Source organism: Stenella coeruleoalba (genome assembly GCF_951394435.1).
Source record: "Stenella coeruleoalba genome assembly, chromosome: 2".
NCBI classification, from domain to species: Eukaryota; Metazoa; Chordata; class Mammalia; order Artiodactyla; family Delphinidae; genus Stenella; species Stenella coeruleoalba.
The window spans coordinates 55490931-55511384 of record NC_137147.1 but is presented as its reverse complement, the minus strand read 5'-3'; the positions used below and the strand labels follow the sequence as shown (position 1 = coordinate 55511384).

The 20454-nt window shown below is 33.8% G+C and overlaps 1 long non-coding RNA gene across 1 annotated transcript in view; it reads left to right on the top strand.

Annotated features, from left to right (window-relative positions):
- LOC307182556 overlaps positions 1-10987 on the top strand; it is a 74359-nt gene extending 63372 nt beyond the window's left edge. Inside the window, exon 3 of the long non-coding RNA XR_013827195.1 lies at positions 10903-10987. This is a non-coding gene — a long non-coding RNA (uncharacterized lncRNA). The remainder of the gene's footprint in view (positions 1-10902) is intronic.
- Positions 10988-20454: the final 9467 nt, after the last annotated feature.

Here is a 20454-nt window from a genome sequence, read left to right as displayed (position 1 = left end):
CCCAGAATCAGCAAATGTACTAAGGGGAAAAGTATGCTGGTAATTTTCTACTCACCTAAGAATGTTTTTGTTTCTCTGGATTTTTTTAATCTGGTTCCCATTCCTTCCGTAGTTCTCAGAAGCCTTTGAAAGCTCTGCTTATGTTCTGTAATGTAGCTATCTTTTTCCCCTGCCACAGGAGCACTGGCAAACAACTGAACTGCCTTACAATGTAGTGAACTTTCTGTTACCAGGAATGCTAAATTGCAAACTGGATAAACATGTAAGACATTTGACATGGAGGAATGGGATTATGATCTTGATTATGGAGAGTTAATCTACTCTAAACTTGGTGTGTGTTTTCAAGGTTTCAAATCTGTGACTCTGTGACCATATTTCTAAAGTAATAACTATATTGCTACAAGTTATTAGCAGCATTGCATATCACATATGTGTGTTTGTGTATTTACATGTAATAGAGTTGAATTAATTTAATCTTGCTGGTGTTATTTTCTCTTCTTATAAATTAATTATACAAATCTTGCAAGAAAATCAAAGATGTGTGCACAGGATATTACATGTTTGGAAATCAAGACAGCACATGTTGATTTGAGAAGGTGGTGGTCTTAAATTTGAGCTTGCATCAGAATCGTCTGGGGGGATTGTTAAAACATAGATGGCTAAACCCACCCTAGAGTTTCTGAATCAGTACATCTGGAGTGGGGTCTGAAAAGTTGCACTTCTAACAAGTTCTCACATTAATGCTGCTACTGGGGAACACAGTTTGAGAATCACTGGTATCAAAACATAAAACAATTGCATTTCTTTTATTTTGTGCTTTATGTAAACCTGAAATATGAAAAGTGCAAGTGAGGGCAGAATGACCCCCATAGCTTACAGTTCTGCTCTATAATTTCCACTTACAAATGGCCTGTCAAGTTGGTTCTATGATCAGCTATTTAAATGTTGACGAGACATTTTTTCCCTCACTGCTGTTCTCAGCTATGCCAGCTTGGCATTGTAAGCAAATCATTTTGTCAGTCTACATGCAACACACATTACTTTATTTTTCTCCCCGTCACTGTATCTTCCTCCAATAATTTACTCTAAAACTTGCTGCTTACCTCTGACAAGAATAGTGGCAGCTCAGGTCATCCATCAAACCGGAGCTCTGTGTCAGCACCTTCTCAAATGATATAAGGTGATTCTTATATGACATAACCATCAGAACGCCACAAAAAAGAAGTCACAGTTGTCAACTTGGGTCATAAACCACAGGAAATCTCAATGAGCCTTCTAGTACCTGCCAAGACTAGTATTAAAGAGACAGGAAGATGGAAAGATAACATGGCTACAAATGGCAGGTAAATATGTCTTTCAATATTAAAATGCATATATTACAGCATCTATATTATGGCCACTGTTGTTACAATTATGTCCCCATTTTCCTGATTTCTAGAAGTGAAATTTACATAAGACATAATATTCTCAGAGATAATTCACATGTGGAAAATACATTTTTAAATTACAACTACTCATTTAAGCTTAAAGGGTTTAATTAATTTCGGTAGATAAAGGTAATAAAGATGTGATTGTTTTGGGCTCATTGCTCAGGTACATATATTCCTGACTAGAAAACAGCCTTTGTTTTGAATTTTCCGCCTCAATTATATTTGATAAATTTTATTAGTCAAGTTTTATTTAGTTGTAATTGATAATTAAAAGAGAATAAGATATTTATCTGTGTTTTCTTCCTTTACATTTACCTTTACTTTTTTTTTTTTAATTTGGCATTATTTCCAAACTAGTTAAAGAGAAAAAAAATCTTGGGGTTTCTGTGTTTGATTCCATGGAGGACACGTTTGCCCATGCTTTGTAAACATGAGGAACATGTTTTCCAAACTCAGTGCATAGATACTATGAAAAAAGAAAGAAAGGAAGGAAGGGAGGGAGGGAGGAAGAAAAAGAGAGAGAGGGAGGGAGGTAGGAAGAAAGAAAGAAAAGGGGAGGGAAGGGGAGGGGAGAGGAGGGGGTTAGAAGGAAAGGGAAGGAAGGAGAGAGGGAGGAAGGAAGGAGGAAAGAAAGAAAGGAGGAAAGGAAGGAAGGAAAGGTGGAAGGAAGGAAGGACATGAGGGAGAGAGGGAGGGAGGAAGGAAGGAAAGAAAAAAGAAAAGAAAAGAAAAATAACAAAAACACCCTTGACAAAAAATAGTTCTGGGCAACATATGAATTATTAAAGTTGCAGAGTGAAACAGATATGAAATGCAATTTTAATGTAAAAATAAGACTCCTTCAGAGATTTCTCCATATTATCATAATGCACAAGGAAAAGGGGGAGAGGAGGAGAGGGAAGCATGGGAAGGAAGGAGGGAGGGAGGAAGGAAAAGAAAGAAAAGAAAAATAGAAAAAACTCCCCATGACAAAAATAGTGTTGGGCAACATATGAATTATTAACGTTGAAGAGAGTGAAACACTTAGATTTGAAATTCAATTTTATTGTAAAAGTAGACCCCGAGATTTCTCCATATTATTATAATGATCAAATTTAGATTGAACCTCTTTGTCTCGTAACCTTTCTGTAATTTTAATTTCTTTGCCATGTTTGCTATAAAGGCTGTACAATTATCTGAACATATTTTCAGGGTTTCCAATATATTTTGTTGGTGTTTGTTTTCCAATATTTTTTCATCATGGTTTTAATCTCAAAAGGCTCTTTCATATCCTTTATACTCTATATGGCATAATTTTTTTTATTTTAAGGATGTAATTCCTCTCAGATATTTTTAGCATATTTGTTAGGGGTTTTTATTTGTATTGTTCTCTTTTTCTTCATTTCCTACAACGCTTATTAAATCACTTATGTTCTTTATTTTTGAAATTATCTTCCTTTTGATATGTTTTTCTTACACAAGCCTAATTATTATCATCGATATTTATATTTAAAAGAGAGGAAATGGATAATTGGCTGGGTTTCCTGTGCTGTCTGATTAGTAGGATTGTTTCTTGATATATTTTTCCATAGGTGGTGCATCAAGAGAAGTAAGCTAAATTATGCTGTAGTGACAAGCATTAATTTTAGTGGCTTGACACAAAGATTTACTCCTTGCACGTGTTAAATTTCCATCTGGAGTTTCTGTCTAAGGTTTGTTTTAAATTGTCCTCACTTTGGGACTAGTGCTGCCACAGCAGTTACTATTTGGATTTTTATTGGTCATCATGGCAGAAAGAAAGATAGCAGTAATGACTCCTCTGTCAACAGTTAAATGCTGCAATCTGGAAGTGGTGCTAATTGTCTAGAACCAGTGACGGGCCACATTCAACCACAAGAAGGCCACAAATTGCAATCCTATCATTTGCTCCTTTAAAGTCAGAGGATAAAGACAGAGATTTATAATAGTGATTAATCACTACTATAGGTCAGAATTTGACAAGGAGCTCAAGGAATGATAGAATGCGGTATGTTGCATTTAGTTGAGAGTCTTCAATTATGATGCTTTAGTTGAGAGGCTTCTGTAAGGAAGTCAACTTTCTAAGTGCTGGAATGAGGAAGGTTTTTCTCTAGGAGACAAAATCTACACTAGATCTTCAGCTTTCTCCAGATTCTTTAATCAATTGCACTAAAGAAAAATGCATTGCTAGTTTTCCTAAATGTCAATTCTCATTGTCTCGATTCTGTATAACGAATGAGTGGAAGAAAGGGATTGGAGATGAGCTCTGTTTTCATTCCTAACTTTTACGCTTGTACAATTTTGTACTTGATGAATCAGAGCCAAGACCACGTTAGGGTGTCAGTGCAAGGTGTCACTGCATTGCAATTTCTCCTGCACGTCATCATAGCTTACATTAAACAGTAACTTTCTATGAATTTCAGCCAATAAATATGCTCCATCTAACTTATCATTTGAAGAAATTCCCTGTTATAGGTTGATTCTTATCTATTTTTACATTTTAGTCTCAATAAGGTTTCAGGAAGGAGAGTCATATGTGTCCAGTATCTCTGTCTGAAAGGAGAAGCTAAAGTGTGGGATGTTTTTTTGGTTTGGCTTTGTTATTTAATTTTTAAATGAATATTTTATTTTAGAATAGTTTTATAAAAAATGTTATGAAGGCAGAGAGTTCTCATATACCCATACCCAGTTTCCCCATTAACATTTTATTTTAGTATAGTACATATATTTGTCACAATAGATGAACCAATATTAATATACTGTTGTTAACTAAAGTCCATACTTTAAGTAGATTTCCTTAGTTTTTAGCCCAATGTTCTTTTTTCTGTTCTAGAATCCCATCCAGGATACCATGTTACATTTCGTTGTTTTGGCTCCTTGTGCTCCTGTTGGCTGTGACATTTTCTTAGATTTTCCTCGTTTTTGATGATCCTGGCAGTCTTGAGGAATGCTGGTCAGATATTTTGTAGGATGCCTCTCTCATTTTTTTTTTCTGTTTTTTCATGGTTAGACTGGGGTTTGTGAGAGGGATATCTCAGAGAAAAAGTGTCATCTTCACAATATATCAAGGGTACATATTATCAACATGCAGTCATTGTTGATGCTAACCTTGGTCACCTGACTAATATTGGTTAAGTTTCAACAGAGTAAAGTTACTTTTTTCCCCCTTTCCACACTGTACTCTTAGGAAGGAAGTCACTCTGCATAACCTACACTTAAGGAATGGGGAGTTAACCATCACCATCATGAGGGTGAAGTAACTACATAAATTTAGAATTACTTTGCACAAAATATTTGTCAATCATTTATTTATTATGTAAGTGTGGACTTATAGGTATCAATTTATATTTTAGGTTATGATTCAATAATACTTTTAAAAATCAGATTTTTCCAGCTTTGGTTGATGGGAATTCTGTAGTTGGATCCTGGGTCCCTTTTATATATCCCTATCATTGTGTGTATATGTGTATCTCTGTGTGTGTGTGTGTTTTCTGTTTTTAACCTTGCTCTTATTTTCTGGTACTCTAAGTTGTCCCAGGTTCATCATGCATATTTATTACTCCATTCTGAGAATCAGCTATTTCTCCAAACAGCCTTGGCTCCTTTAATTGAAGAAAGGTATTAGAAATCAATATCTAGAAAATAGATGTGCTCATTATTACTGGGGCCATAGATTCTAGGCCCTCTTAACTGACAGATAAAAAATATATATGTGTATATACTGACCCATGAATGTACATATTATCTATCTATCTATCTACGTAATAATTTGTGTATCCACCTGTATTGATATTAAACTAAACATGGGTTCATAATGATGTCTTGACCTCTAATCTCTTAACACATGTATCATACATGGCTTAGTCCCTTGTTTGTCTGTAACCCCAGACTCCAACAGTGATAAATTCTGATTCTTTTACTTAATGTTTCAATTCCAGAGTACATGAATAGTGTTTTCAGGATTGTTAACCCATACCCTCATGGAAAGCAATTTTATCAACTACCGAACAGTGCTTATGTGCAGTTTATTTTTCCTTTAGTTTTACAGACTAAATTTATTTTCAAAGTTACTTAGATTAGCATCTTTTTCTCTCCTTTCAGTGAGGTCATTTCATATATTTGTAAAAAAAATTCATTTGTTAAATCTGCATTCTGTCCTGTGATACTTCAATGCCCTAAATATTTTTTTTAATTTGCATATACTATGGTTTACTCTTGGTGCTGTAATGTTCTATGAATTTTGACAAATGTGTGATATAATTTGTCTATCATTAGTCTTATTTCTTGACTTTCTATTCTGTTCCATTGATCTAGGTATCTGTTATTTTGCTAATACAACTTAGTCTGTGTACTGTAACTTTAAAGTAAATCTTGAAATCTGGCATTGTGAGTCCTTCAACTATGTTATTTTTCAATATTAAGCTATTCTAGGTCTTTTGTCCTTCTTTGTACATTTTAGAACATTTTGTAGAGTTCTACAAAATAGGTCACTAGGATTTTAGTTGATATAGGATTCAATCTATTAATCAATTTCTAGAAGATTGACATCTTATAATATTGAGTCCTCCAGTGCATGAACATGGGATATTTCTCAATCTGTTTAGAATTCCTTATTACTTTAATCTGCATTTTGTAGATCTATCCTATATGTACTATTTTTTATATTTATCTCAGTATTTTATTGGTAATTTTATATAGTATTTTTAAAAATTCTGTTGTTTAATACTGGTATATTTGAAAGGAAATGACTTTTGTATATTGGTTTTGCATGCTGTGACTTGCTATACTGACTTATTTTCCAGTATTTTTTGGGTAGATTCTTTGGGAGTTTTCTACATAGATGCTCATATCATTTGCAAAACAAAATAAACCGAAACAATTATTTCTCTTTTTCCAGTTTGTATAGTTTCAAGGAATTGCAGTATGATGTTGATTAGTAATGATGAGAGAAAACATCCTTGCATTTTTTTCTGAATTTAGGAAAACTTCTCCAGTCTGTCAACTCAAACTGTAATGGTAGCTGTAAAATTTTAGTAGATGCCCTTTATCAAATTAAGGAAATTAACTTCTATTCCTATTTTGCAGAGAGTGTTTAACAGGAATAAGGATTGTATTTTGTCAAATGTTTTTTCAACCTCAATTAATATGTTCATATGAGTTTTATTCTTTAGCTTATTGACATACTGGGTTACATTTATTGCACTTTAAACATTGAAATTAATTGCATTAATGGGATAGATCTTGTTTGTAGTGTATAATAATTTTTGTATTAATTTTGCTAAACATATTGCAGCTTTGATTCTCTGCATTCATCTGTGTCTCTAGAGTTTGGGTAGTGATTTACAATCTCAGTTCTTGAATGGGTCTAAGAAAAGTCATTGATTTTTAGTGTTTCCCTCTTTTTCTCATTGTTAGGATGAAAATTATGACATCTAGGTCTTTACATGTTGGAGTTAAAACCAGTAACCTCCCCTTATGCCCCCCCACAGATAAAAAGAAATTAGTATCTTAATCCTCACAAATTATTGAATAATTGCACCCCCCTAAAATGGTTTATGTGAAATTATTACAGATTAATAATATTTCCTCTTCCAGCTTCTCCATAGTCACAGGGTTAAAAAAACACAAAAGTTTTTTCTTTCTTTTTCTTCTTCCATATTGCTCACTTTTCTATACCTTTTGTTTTAAGTGAAAATATCTAAGCAAACAAACAAAAAAATCAGTGTGGGGCTTCCCTGGTGGTGCAGTGGTTGAGCGTCCACCTGCCGATGCAGGGGACACGGATTTGTGCCCCGGTCCGGGAAGATCCCACATGCCGCGGAGGGGCTGGGCCCGTGAGCCATGGCCACTGAGCCTGCGCGTCCGGAGCCTGTGCTCCACAACGGGAGAGGCCACAACAGTGAGAGGCCCGCGTACTGCAAAAAAAAAAATATCAGTTAAATATGGTCAAGAAAACCAATCAGTAGTGCCACCAGAAACAATGTATTATTGTCAAATTATAAGTAGGTCTCTAGACATAGAATTCTCTCCTCAGTTCATACTCAGCCATGTCATTTATTACATGTATAAGTGCTGATAATATTTGCCAGTGAAAGTAAATGAGAGATTATTCTAGCATATCTGCGTCAAATCTATCAATATATCATAAAATATATAGATAAGAAGGAATGATAAGTCTAAGATAACAAAATTAAATTTAGCTGGACTGTCCTATATAGTATTCCCTCCCAGTGACAGTTACTAACAGTGAAAGAAAAGAAAATCAAATTCAGTAACATTCAACAGGTTATTAAAGCATCTTCAGTTTCAATAAAATGTCCTTTGCATGCATCACTTCATAGAATTCTTAACTACATAAAAAATATAACAGTATAATTATTGTTTTAATATTATAAGGAACCTGAGGACCCAAGAGGTTACTTTTTGTGCCTCAAAGTCAAATAGGTAGTATTAGAAAAAATAATTGAATCTATGCCATTTGAACTCACTATGCAATAATATGTAAAAATGCAATTGTTTTGTGTCACATACTTATACAAAGCTGGGTTGCATTATTTATGATTGTGGTTAATAATTTTATAGTGCGTTTGGAGAATTTCAGTACACACAGTAATGTATACAGGATGAATAAATACTTGGAAAGACATCAAAAGGACAATGGTTGAGGATGCTCAGAAAAGAAGGTCATGATAACTCTCCTCATATGAAAAATAAATAGCCTTACAAGAATATTAGTGATAGAGTGGGGTTTAGATCCTTAATTTTTTTTTTGTATTTTCTTTGCATGTGTGATAGGGCTGTCCTTCCACTTCATTTTTGTTTCTTATAAGACATGAAATATCTGAATACATTTCTGTCTTTTTGCTGTTTTTTTGTTCATAGAATTCTATTTGGCCAGAGTTTCTGTCTAAGCAATGGAGTGTGCTCTTCCAAGGGGTGGGGGAGAGATGGTTAAAAATTAGAAATCTTATATCAGAAATAGATAAAGAAAGACATAAAATTTGGATTCTTAATTTTGCAGTAGTATAATAGTCTGGAAAGCCTGGTAAATTATTTATAAGAGAAAAGTAAATTTATCCTTTAACATGTAGTAACAAACCAAGAGTGAGACCTGGACAACCAACCGGATTACAAACTATTTCATAGTGTAGGAAGAAATTCAAAGACTCAAGATATATTAAGAATTTTGCTGACCTGTGGAAGGAAGAAAAACAAGAAAATAAGAGTCTGAGGTAGGAGAGGAAAGCATCAAGATTAAGATTGAACACTCCCTATGCTGATGAATTTGAGGAGGTGTTTGGTATGTTGATGAGTGAAGAGAAATACCAAGAAAGGCTCTTACTGCCCTGCTTTCCTTTTGATACTGGGAAGAAACCTTTCAACTGGAGAGGTCTTGCACTGACAGGGGGTGGTCTCAGCAAGTAAAGACGATAGTATAGAGTGAATAAGCAGAGACAGGGATTATTTAATAGTCCCAAACTTCACTAACCTTGCTTGAAGTACATCAGCACGCATGATTTGTTACATTTCCTTGATGATTAACAGAGGTCAGCCTAATTGAAAGCCTGTCAGTAAGATCTAAATGTCCTTAAATCGCCACCACCAATCCTAGTAGTCAGTGAGTTGATACCACAGCAGAGGATGTGGCATAGAAATCCTGGGCCAGAGCCCGTGGAGAGAATGTAAAAGAGGCTTAGCGAGCTTGGGGGGAAGGAGACCTAAAATGTCTCAGAGGTTTTTATAGAGGCCTAATGGGCCTTAAGCAAGACAAAAGAATGACCAGATCATGAGTTAAAGCAGCCAAGGGCTTCAGGAGCAATTAGTATCTCATCCAGGAAAGGAGCAGTCTTATCTCAGCTCTTCCTATCCAGGGAGCAACTCAAACCAGCCCCTCCACAGTGGATACTAGAAGGAACCAGTGGACCAGACATTGATATGTGGATGCCTCTCTCCTCTGATATCACAGAGTTACGGAAAGCCACTGTTTTCTCCATTTACAAGGAGCAGGGAGAGGAGTAAAATCAAACAAGAAGCATTAGAATCAAAGGAACTTATTAAGGAGAAGAAATCATCAGAGCATCTATCAAAATAATTTGCTTTCCTTTCTACTCAGTCTAAATCAAGGAAATTTTAATCTGGCTATGTCAATGTTTTCTTTGTAAAAACCATTCATATGCAGAAATATTATTAGCAATTTCCTTGTTTTGTTACTGATTTGTTTTGACTTTTTAAACCAGGATATTTTGTTTCTCTACCCTTATTGAAGTTTACAGGAAGGAATGTTAATATCAACTTCAAACTTTAATTTAATGTACTTTGAGAAAGTTTTAAACATAACATATAAAAAAACCCATATTTCCATGTATTTGTTCCTGATTTTACATTCTAAAATGTACATTTTCAGGTACTTATGTACAAAAACATATTAGCAATGCCAAGGTATCACATATATATGTTATATTATGAAAAATTAAAGTACATTTCATTTGTAAAGTTATACAAAAAACAAAATATTGACCAATTGTATTGATTGTCAGTGATTCTTCATCTTTTGTTAAAGAAAAGGCTGTTTGTTTTCTAATGATTTTGATACAGCTTGTAAAAGGGAAAAACAATGATAAGTACAAAAAGGATTCAAGGATAAAAAGGAATACAGAAAACAAGTGCTTCTTTTTGTATGATATTCTTAAGAATAATCACACAATTTAGCTCTCAGTTTTAGGATAATTTGAATATCACATGTTCATGCTTGTATTCTACTAATTACAGAAGACAACCATTCTTAGTTGATGGGTAAAATGTTATTCTTATTAAATGGACACCTGGGCTTTTTTTCCCACTCTTCCAATGTACAAAAAACAAATGACAGCCCTAATTTATTCTGAAATTTTCCTCCATTTTAACCAGCCAGCCTCTACGTCAATCCTACTCTTAATCCATAATAATGAGACTGTTTAATTCTCTAATCATGAAGAAAAAGATGTTCACCTAAAAAGACATAGCAATGTGTGCAGCACTCAGACACCTGTTCAACATTTCTTTGTGGGTGGATTTAGCATAAAAATATTCTATGACATTTGTTAGTTAAAACTGACATCTTTAAGTAAGTAGACATTGAAGGTGACATACAAGCTTCAATTAAGTTGCATGCCTCCAGATCCGCTTGTGCTCCTACATACATTGAAGTTAGGTTTTCATCTATATAATCATTCTAAATATCTTATTACTGTAAGAAATACAGTCAGGTATATTTAATTTTATTGACTCTGGCCTATGACTAGATCATTTTATGTTTTATTTAATAGTATGATACAATTATTTACCATAATAAGCTCAATCTTGTCCCAATTTCATCTGGTTGACTGTTCTGTTTTTGTTGTTACTATTTTACTTTCTTAAGTCACTCCTTATTCCTTTTTCCTTTCCCACAAGTATTTTGCTTTTATCTTTGTTTTATGTCTCCCCCCTACACTAGGAATAACATGCCCACTTTCTCCCTTTTGGAATATGAAGAATTACCATGTCATGCCTGTCTCACCATTGTATCTGGAAGCAGGTAACCATTTTATTAGCTCGTCAGCTCCACAGACAAAGAGGATTTTTGCCCCAGGATTCATCATACTCCAAGTCTCACTCATACCTGATTTATATGATTTAAGATAATTTAACAGCTGAGATTTAGGATTTATATAAGATTTTAGATTTAGAGTTGATGCTGTAATTTTTTTTTTTTTTTTTTTTTTTTTTGCGGTGCGCGGGCCTCTCACTATTGTGGCCTCTCCCGTTGCAGAGCGCAGGCTCCGGACGCGCAGGCTCAGCGGCCATGGCTCACGGGCCCAGCTGTTCAGCGGCATGTGGGATCTTCCCGGACCAGGGCACGAACCCGTGCCCCCTGCATTGGCAGGCGGACTCTCAACCACTGTGCCACCAGGGAAGCCCTGTAATAATATTTTGAGAATTTGGGGGATGTTTGGTTGGAGTGAGTGTATTCTGCACATGGGATGGACACAAAGATATTTGAGAATAATAACTTCTTTAACATATGGTGCAGGAATATGAGAAGAAATATCTCTAAGTCCTAACCTTTTGTACCTGAGAATATACCTTGTTTGGAAATTAGTCCTTTGCAGATGTATTAAACTAAGGATCTCAAGATGAGATCATCCTGGATTTAGGATGGACCCTACATCCAATTGTGAGTGCCCTTATGGGAGACACAAGAGGAAAAGACACAGAGATACTTAAAGGGAAAAGCTATATGAAGACAGAGGCAGAGATTGGAGTGATGTATCCACATGCCGATGCATATCAAGATGTGCCAGCAGCCACCAAAAGTTAGGAGAGTGGAACTGAACAGATTCTCAGAGACTTCGGAAGGAACCCTATCCTGCTGACATATTGACTTTAGACTTCTGGTCTCCAGTATTGTGAGAAAATAAGTTTTTGATGTTTTAAGATTCCAAGTTTGTGCTAATCGTTACAGCAGTACTAAGAATATATAATCATCTTACCATATGATCTACAATCACACTCCTAGATATTTACACAATTAATTGTAAAACTTACAGCCATGGAAAACATGCATGAAAAGGTATATAGCAACTTTATTCATAATCACCAAAGCTGGAATCAGCTGTTCAATAGGTGAATATGTACACAAACTGTGGTGTATCTATTCAGTGGGATATTTAGCAAAAGATTTTTTTAAAAAAGCAAGCAACAGAAGAAATTGATGAATCTTAAAATGTATATTAGTAAGTTAATGAAGCCAGTCTTAAAAAGCTACATACTATATGCTTCCAATTATGCAGCATTCTATAAGAAGTAAATCTATAGCAATGGTAAAAAGACTTACATTTGCCAAGAGTTTGAGTGAGAGTGGTATTGAAAGGGAATTGAATAGAAGGGGTTTTTAGAACAGCAAAACTGTTCTGTATGACATTATAGTGGTAAATACAAAGCATTAAGCATTGTCAAAAAACCCATAAAACTTCACAGCACAAAGATACAACCCTGAAATATGTAATTAAAAAAAATCATTTAGAAGTTTGAGGATTTTAAGATGGAATGCAGAATGTTACAAAACTACCAAACTGCATTATTCATTCTCTTGATAGTGTCCCATGATTCATGTAGGTTTTCTTCACTCTTTTTTATTCTTTTTGATTTTAGTACCCCTAAATGGCTAACTTCAAGTGATCTGTCTTCAAGTTGGTTGATTATATTTTTTGCATGATCAAGTCTGTTGAATTTATTGAATTTTTCAGTTCTGCCATTTAATTCTTTAGCTCCAGGATTTTTGTTTGGCCTTTTATGGTTTCTATTTCTTTATTAAATTTCTCATTTTGTTCATGCATTGTTTCCTGATTCTGTTTAGTTGTCTATCTGTGTTCTCTTGCATTTTGTTCAGTTTCTTTAAGATAATTATTTTGAATTTTTGCCAGGCCAATCATAATTTCTTTAAGTGTAGGTTACTCAAGCTTTATTAGTTTCACGGTATCATATTTACCTTATTCTTTGTGATCCATGTAGCCTTATGGTGTCTGTGCATTTGAAGTAGCAAACATCTCTTCTAGTCTTTACACAGTGGTTTTAGCAGGTAAAAGGCCTTCTCCTCTCAGATCCCCAGGGTGATGGGATTACCTCTAGAACTGCAGTCTAGATGAGTTGGAGCCAGTTAAAAGGCTGTCGCTGAGTCTGCAGTGGGGTCTTCTTGTTTCCAGGGCTCAGGTTGGTATAGATTCTATCTGGTGGGTAAATCTTCCAAACCCAGTGGCTCCTGGAGTTCAGCTGAGAGGGATAGAGCCAGCCAATTGGCCACGTCAGTATCCATACCCAGGGCCAAGTTCTGCATGCCTTTAGTGAAGCTCTTTTATGTTTTTTTTTTTTCTTCTGCTTGCTAAAGAAGGGGTAAGGAGGCTGTGGTGGGTGGTAGGTAGAAATAAAAAGGAAGAAGTAGTTCCCAGTAGTTTAACAGTTTCTACTAAAAAATTATGTTCCGTGTAATATGACTTCTCCTATGAATCTCCACAGTCTTCTTATTGTATTTCTTTGGGAAAATGGTGTTGAGACTAAATCTTTTGTCGAGTTTTCATCAGATTTTAACAAAGGCTGTGCACTGTATATCTTGAGTCACAACTTTTTTTTAGAAAAGTTAAAAATTAAAAATTTCCAAAATAATAAATAAATAAAATAGCCTTTTGATATCTGAGAGGTAGAAAGAGAAGGTATAGTATTAGCACAGGTATAAGATGATCAATCTAATGATAAGATATCAATGTATTTGTCAAATTCCAAGCACATTACATTTCTTTGATGTTAGAAAAACAACTGACAGTTGTGGAAATTTACTTGCTGTGGAAATCAAAAGTTGTGGGTTCAAATTCTAAACATATACTAGCTCTGTGACTTCGGGCACTTCTGAATTTCTTCACAAAATTACAATAATTGTACAAGCCATGTCTCAGGGTTGTTTGAGAAACAAATGATAAAATCATACATAAAATTATTTGGCAAAACTACAAAACACTTTTTGATGTGGGATTCTTAGAGAAAGTGATGTTGTGCAGCATATGTGAGAATAACAGGAAATTGTACACAAATAGTATGCTTTAGAATCAAATGTCATATATTTTAGCTCTGTTAGTTTGTGCTTTTCTATGAAATGAAAAGTGACTGCCACTGAAAAGTAGTGAAAAAAACATTGAATTTGATATAGACAGTTCTGGAACTGACATCTTTTTCTTTTATTTAACAGTGACTTGCTAGCTAAGCCTGCATTTTCTAATTTGTGAAATGTGGAGGGGGAGGCATGAAAACTTGTGTTGAATAGTGTTAAAGTGTATAAAGTACTAGCAGAGCTTCTAGTCCATTTCATGGACTCAATAGATTTCAGTTATTGTTATTTTTCTAGTTAATAAAATTTTGTAAATGTCATACTAAGGAAATTGGTAATCAAAACAAGACGGTAAAAATGATATATAGCATTATTAGGTGCAACATGAATGCAAATTCATTTAACAAAGATCTGTTTTGCTACACATATATTTTGCTCTATTTCCAAAAGAGACTTTAGTGGCCATAACCATTGCATGTTGCATCAGTACTAATTAATAGTAATAAAACTAGTTCTCATTCAAGAGAACTTATTATAATTTTTGTCAAAAACAACTACTTTTTCTTCCTAGTTCAGGTTGGTATTTCCCTAAGGTAGTCTGATTTGGAGAACTGTACTTTCTAAAGGATCAATCAGCATCTTCTCTGTGAAACTGTAAAACAAATACTCTCCAACTCTCTAGGTTTATCAAGCCTTAACCAGTTCTCAATTTATTCCTTGGCTATGATTACAACCTCTGGATCAAGCAACATCCCGGCATTCTGCCACAATGTGCTTTCACTATACAAAAATGTTGCCAGGCAGTTCATTCAAAGTGTCCCAAAGGGCAGTGTCTTGCAGCTTTTGCTCAAAAACTATTCTGAAAAAGAATATTCTCACTTTCCTCTTATTTTCTTTCATTACTTGATTTTTAAATGTTCCTATTAAGTATTGAGCAGAAACAATATATATAAACTAGGCGTAAGATATAAAGAACAATGAATGCATAATGCAAAGAATTTAGCATAGTGCTGACAAATGGAAAATGCTGAAAAAGGTGACTATTATTAGAAATTTTTTATACCTAAAAATGTATTTTCAGACTTTAAAAAAAAGGTTAGAAATATAAAGTGATACAGATACATTTGAACTTCCTCTAGTCCATTTAATCTCTTCCATTCTCCAAGGAAACTGCTATCCTGAAATCAGTATGATTTATGCATACAGACTTCTATATTGAGGTAGTTTATTCTTTATATCTGTGCATACTTTATTAAACCTAAACTAAAACAATCTTCATTCATAAAGAATAATCTGAGGCATAGATTCAGAATTTGATCATAGTACTCAATAGTAATAATAATAGAAGTAATTATGATAGATAGCATTTATCATACGTTAGCTATGTTTTAGTTACTTCTTCTAGGTACTTTAACACAATTCTGTGATGTAAGCTTTATTATTGTGCCCATTCTACTGATGTTGTAACAGAAATCCAGACACTTTAAATGCCTTGGCAAAGAATAGAGTCTTAATGGGAACTCTGGAGTTTCAATACCAGAGCCCCCACTCCAATCTTCACTCTATATGCTTCTCAATAAAGCAAATACATAGTTTCATCAGTTGGTCTTTACTATTTACTGCTCAATGCTATGTTCTATAATTCTGATGGAAAATATAAAACAGTGATTTTGAGATGCCACTATCTATTGACCCTAATTCATCACTATTACTTCTCCCTTTAGATTTTAACGACTGTCCTCAAGCATCTCCTTTGCGGTTGTCAGAAATCAATCACACATCCTATTGCCCAAGAAACAGAGGCGTGTGGTTAGGAACTCTGTCACTTTCTTTTCCTGAATTAATAAAATTTAAAATTTTCTGTTTATTTTTTCCCTTGGCTCTTTCCTAAGAAGTACCCCTAGGCCTCACCAAAAATAAGATTTTAATTAGGCTCAAGATTAAACCAGCTCCCAAATTTTAGTAGCTGGCCTTAGTCTCACTCCTTCTCTCCAGAATTGTCCACTCAACCTTTCACCTTGGTCTGGTTTTGTATAGAAGCAGAACTCCTCTCATGGCCACACGGCCGTAGAGTTACCACTCTTCTTTTTTATAGCCAAGATTCTTTTAAGAAATGGACACTTGTTTTTTTCTTTTGTTCGTTAAATTGTTCTTGGCCACATAACTGCTTTAAAACTGCCATTATAATAATCACCTAAATTATTTTTATAAGAACTATTTAGTTAACAACCAAATACACAACAGCCATCTCATTAATTTTACCTTCTCAAACACCAACATATGGTTGTTATGCAATTTTTAAATATTAACTCGTGTAGTATTCATAACAACCTTATAAGGAATACACTATTACCAATCCCCTTTATAAATGAGGAAATATCACAGGGAAATTAAATAACATCTAAGGTCATACAGCTAGCAAATGGCAAGCTAGAATTTGAATGCAATCATCTAATTCCAGAGCATTAACAGCTACTTTCAGTTGCTTCTTAAAACTTAGCATTTGAATACAATCAATAAAAAATACAGATAAGTTTAAATAACCTCCTTACTCCTCCCTCATCTCCCAGAGATAAGTAAACACGCTCTTGAATATGGTATCCGTCATTCCTTACATGGTTTTATATCATTACCAATCATGTAAGTATCTGTAAAATATACCTTATATAAATACTATGATATATTTTACAATTTCTTTTCATCAATATGTTTTCATGATTTATACATTGACTTGTCTAATATATTCATTTTCATGGCTATATTGTTTCTGTAGTACCATAATTCATTTTTCCATTATACTGCTTAATTTAAAAAGTTGTGTCAATAGTTTTTATTGTTATCGTAAGACAATGCTGCAGTAAACATTCTTCTACATCTCTTTTACACATATGTAAATAATTATTTCAGGATGCATAGGGAGAAATAAAATCGCTGAATCAAATAAAATGTATCATTTATTTAAAAGCTACTATTAAAATGATTTACAAATGGTGGTACCAATTTATGCTCTTATGAGAAGAGTCTGCATTATTTTTGCCAAGATTTGGCATTGCCAAACTTTTTACTTTTTATCAGGCTATTGGGTATAAAATGTTGAAATTTAATGAGTTTTTTAGATTATTTACAAGATTGAGCATCTTTTTCATGGGTTTACGAGCCACATGTGATTCCTTTCCTGTGAAATTCTTCTTCATGACATTTGGCAATTATTTGCTTGCCTTGTTTGTCCTTTTACCAGTTGAAATGGCGGAGATGCTTATATATTTTGCATATAAATATAATAATTTATTTTTCTTGCAAATATCCACTCACGGCTTGCCCAATTGTTCTTATTATGGTGTTGTAAAAGTAATATGATACTTTTAATATTAATGCTCTCAAAATCACCAACTCTTTATTTCCTTTTGTTATGAATTGGTTAAAAATATTTTCCAACCCTAAGATGAATAGAGCTTTCTCTAAGTTATTCTAATAAGTAAAATGTGACTTTCCACAGTTTAGCCTTTAAAACATTAATTTTTTTCATATGATGAAGAGTAGTAGATGTATTTTTCCATAGATATAAAAATTTGCCTTGGCACCATTTACCAAATAGTCTATACAGCACCCCAAAGGTTTTTGAACAGTTTTATGTAGCGTATAGACGTCGGTAGTATAGATACTAAAGACTTAGGAAAAAAATGAAAGTTCATTTGCATGTATTTTCCAATTATTTAAAAATTTTGAATAGGTATTAAATTGTTTCTTTGTTTCAGCCCCTCTGATTTACAGTTGCTAAATTTAGCAAATAGAAATATGAGAGGTTCAGATAAATTTGAAATTCAGATAAACAATGAATACTTTTCCACGCTGAGCATGCCTCAAACATTGCATGGTATATACTTATACTAAAAAAATTCACTTTTTATCTGAAATTCAAATTTACACAAGAGTTCTGTATTTTATCTAGCAACATTATTCTTATTGAAACAATTATAAAATTAAAAGTTTACTTTGTGCTTCTAATTGAAAGAAAAGTAAAATTAGAAGTTAATTGTGGAAAAATTCTCAAAGCTGAAACTTTAAAATAAATTTGAATAAACTTTCAAATGTATCTTATTGGGAATTTGCTGCATTTACTACTTAATTTTGCACTGGTCTTTTGAGACATTCTATGCAAGTGCAGTTTTCTGAATTTATGGTTCTCTTTTATTGAAGTGTAGTTGATTTACAATGTTCTGTTAGTTTCAGGTGCACAGCAAAGTACATATATATATATATGTACTTATGTACATATATGTATATATATATGTCTTCTTATATATATTCTTTACTGTTTTTTTGTTTTGTTTTGTTTTGTTTGTTTGTTTTTTGCGGTACGCGGGCCTCTCACTGTTGTGGCCTCTCCCGCTGCGGAGCAACAGGCTCTGGACGCGCAGGCTCAGTGGCCATGGCTCACGGGCACAGCCGCCCCACGGCATGTGGGATCCCCTGGACCGGGGCACCAACCCGTGTCCCCTGCATCGGCAAGCGGACTCTCAACCACTGCGCCACCAGGGAAGCCCTATATATTCTTTTATAAATATATATATATTATTTTTCAGATTCTTTTCCATTACCACTTATTACAAAATATTGAATATAGTTCCCTGTGCTATACAATAGATCTTTGTTGTTTATTTTATATATAGTAGTGTGTTTCGATTAATCCCCAAGCTCCTAATTTATTCCTCCCCCACCTTTCCACTTTGGGAACCATAAATTTGTTTTCTATGCCTGTGGGTCTCTTTCTGTTTTGTAAATAAGTTCATTTGTATCATTTTTGTTTGTTCATTTGTTGTTTTTAGATTCCACATATGTGTTTTCATATGCTATTTGTCTTCCTCTAACTTATTTAGTATGATAATCTCTAGGTCCATCCATGTTGTTGCAAATGGCAAAATTTCATTTTTTTATGAGTAGTATATATATATATATATGAGTAGTATATATATGCACACAGGTATATATATATATATATACACAGAGACATGTCATATATATATATATATATATATATATATACATATATATATATATATACAGACAGACACACACACAATGGAATATTACCTAGCTATAATAATAATGAAATCTTCACTTTGCAACAACAGGGATGGACATAATAATAATAAGCTTCATGAAATAAGTCAAACAGAGAAAGACAAATACTGTATGTTATCACTATATGTGCAATCTAAAAAGTAAAACAAGTGAATGTATATAATAAAACAGACTTACATATATAGAAGTGAGGAAGGACAAGATAGGGGTATGGGATTAAGAGATACAAACTACTTTGTATAAAATAGATAAGCAACAAGGATACATTGTACAGCACAGGGAAATATAGCCATTGTTTTGTAATAACTTTAAAGGGAGTATATAAAAATATTGAATCACTGTGTTGTGCACCTGAGACTAATATATTATAAATCAACTACAATTCAATAAAAAAGGAACTGTCTTCCTTGTCTTTTGTTAAACTTGTATATTTTACTCTCAAAAGTTTATAACAATAAACAAAATAATAATGATCTTACTAAATGTAAAGGTAAGAACTCATCTCTCCAGTTATATTAGATTAATTAGATAGTCATCCTCACCATAAAGCTTAATTAGGAGAATAATAAAGCTGGGCAAACATGTAGATAATTCAGTCCTTTGGTGGCAACTGTCTCTTAATATTCATTCATCAATGCTCCCAATGATGCTGATGAATCCTCAGAGACACCACCCCACCATGTTCTCTACTTTGTTTGTATCAATGAATTTGGTAAAGTAGCAGGATACAAAATTAATGCACAGAAATCTCTTGCATTCCTATACACTAATGATGAAAAATCTGAAAGAAAAATTAAGGAAACACTCCCATTTACCACTTCAACAAAGAGAATAAAATACCTAGGAATAAACCTACCTAAGGAGACAAAAGACCTGTATGTAGAAAACTATAAGACACTGATGAAAGAAATCAAAGATGATATAAACAGATGGAGAGATATACCAGGTTCTTGGATTGGAAGAATCAACATTGTGAAAATGCATATTCTACCCAAAGCAATCCACAGATACAATTCAATCCCTATCAAACTACCAATGGCATTTTTCACAGAAGTAGAAAAAAACATTTCACAATTTGGATGGAAACACAAAAGACCTCGAATAGCCAAAGCAATCTTGTGAAAGAAAAACGGAGCTGGAGGAATCAGGCTTCCAGACTTCAGACTATACTACAAAACTAGAGTAATCAATACAATATGGTACTAGCACAAAAACAGAAATATAGATCAATGGAACAGGATAGAAAGCCCAGAGATAAACCCAGGCACATATTGTCACCTTCTCTTTGATAAAGGAGGCAAGGATATACAATGGAGAAAAGACAGCCTC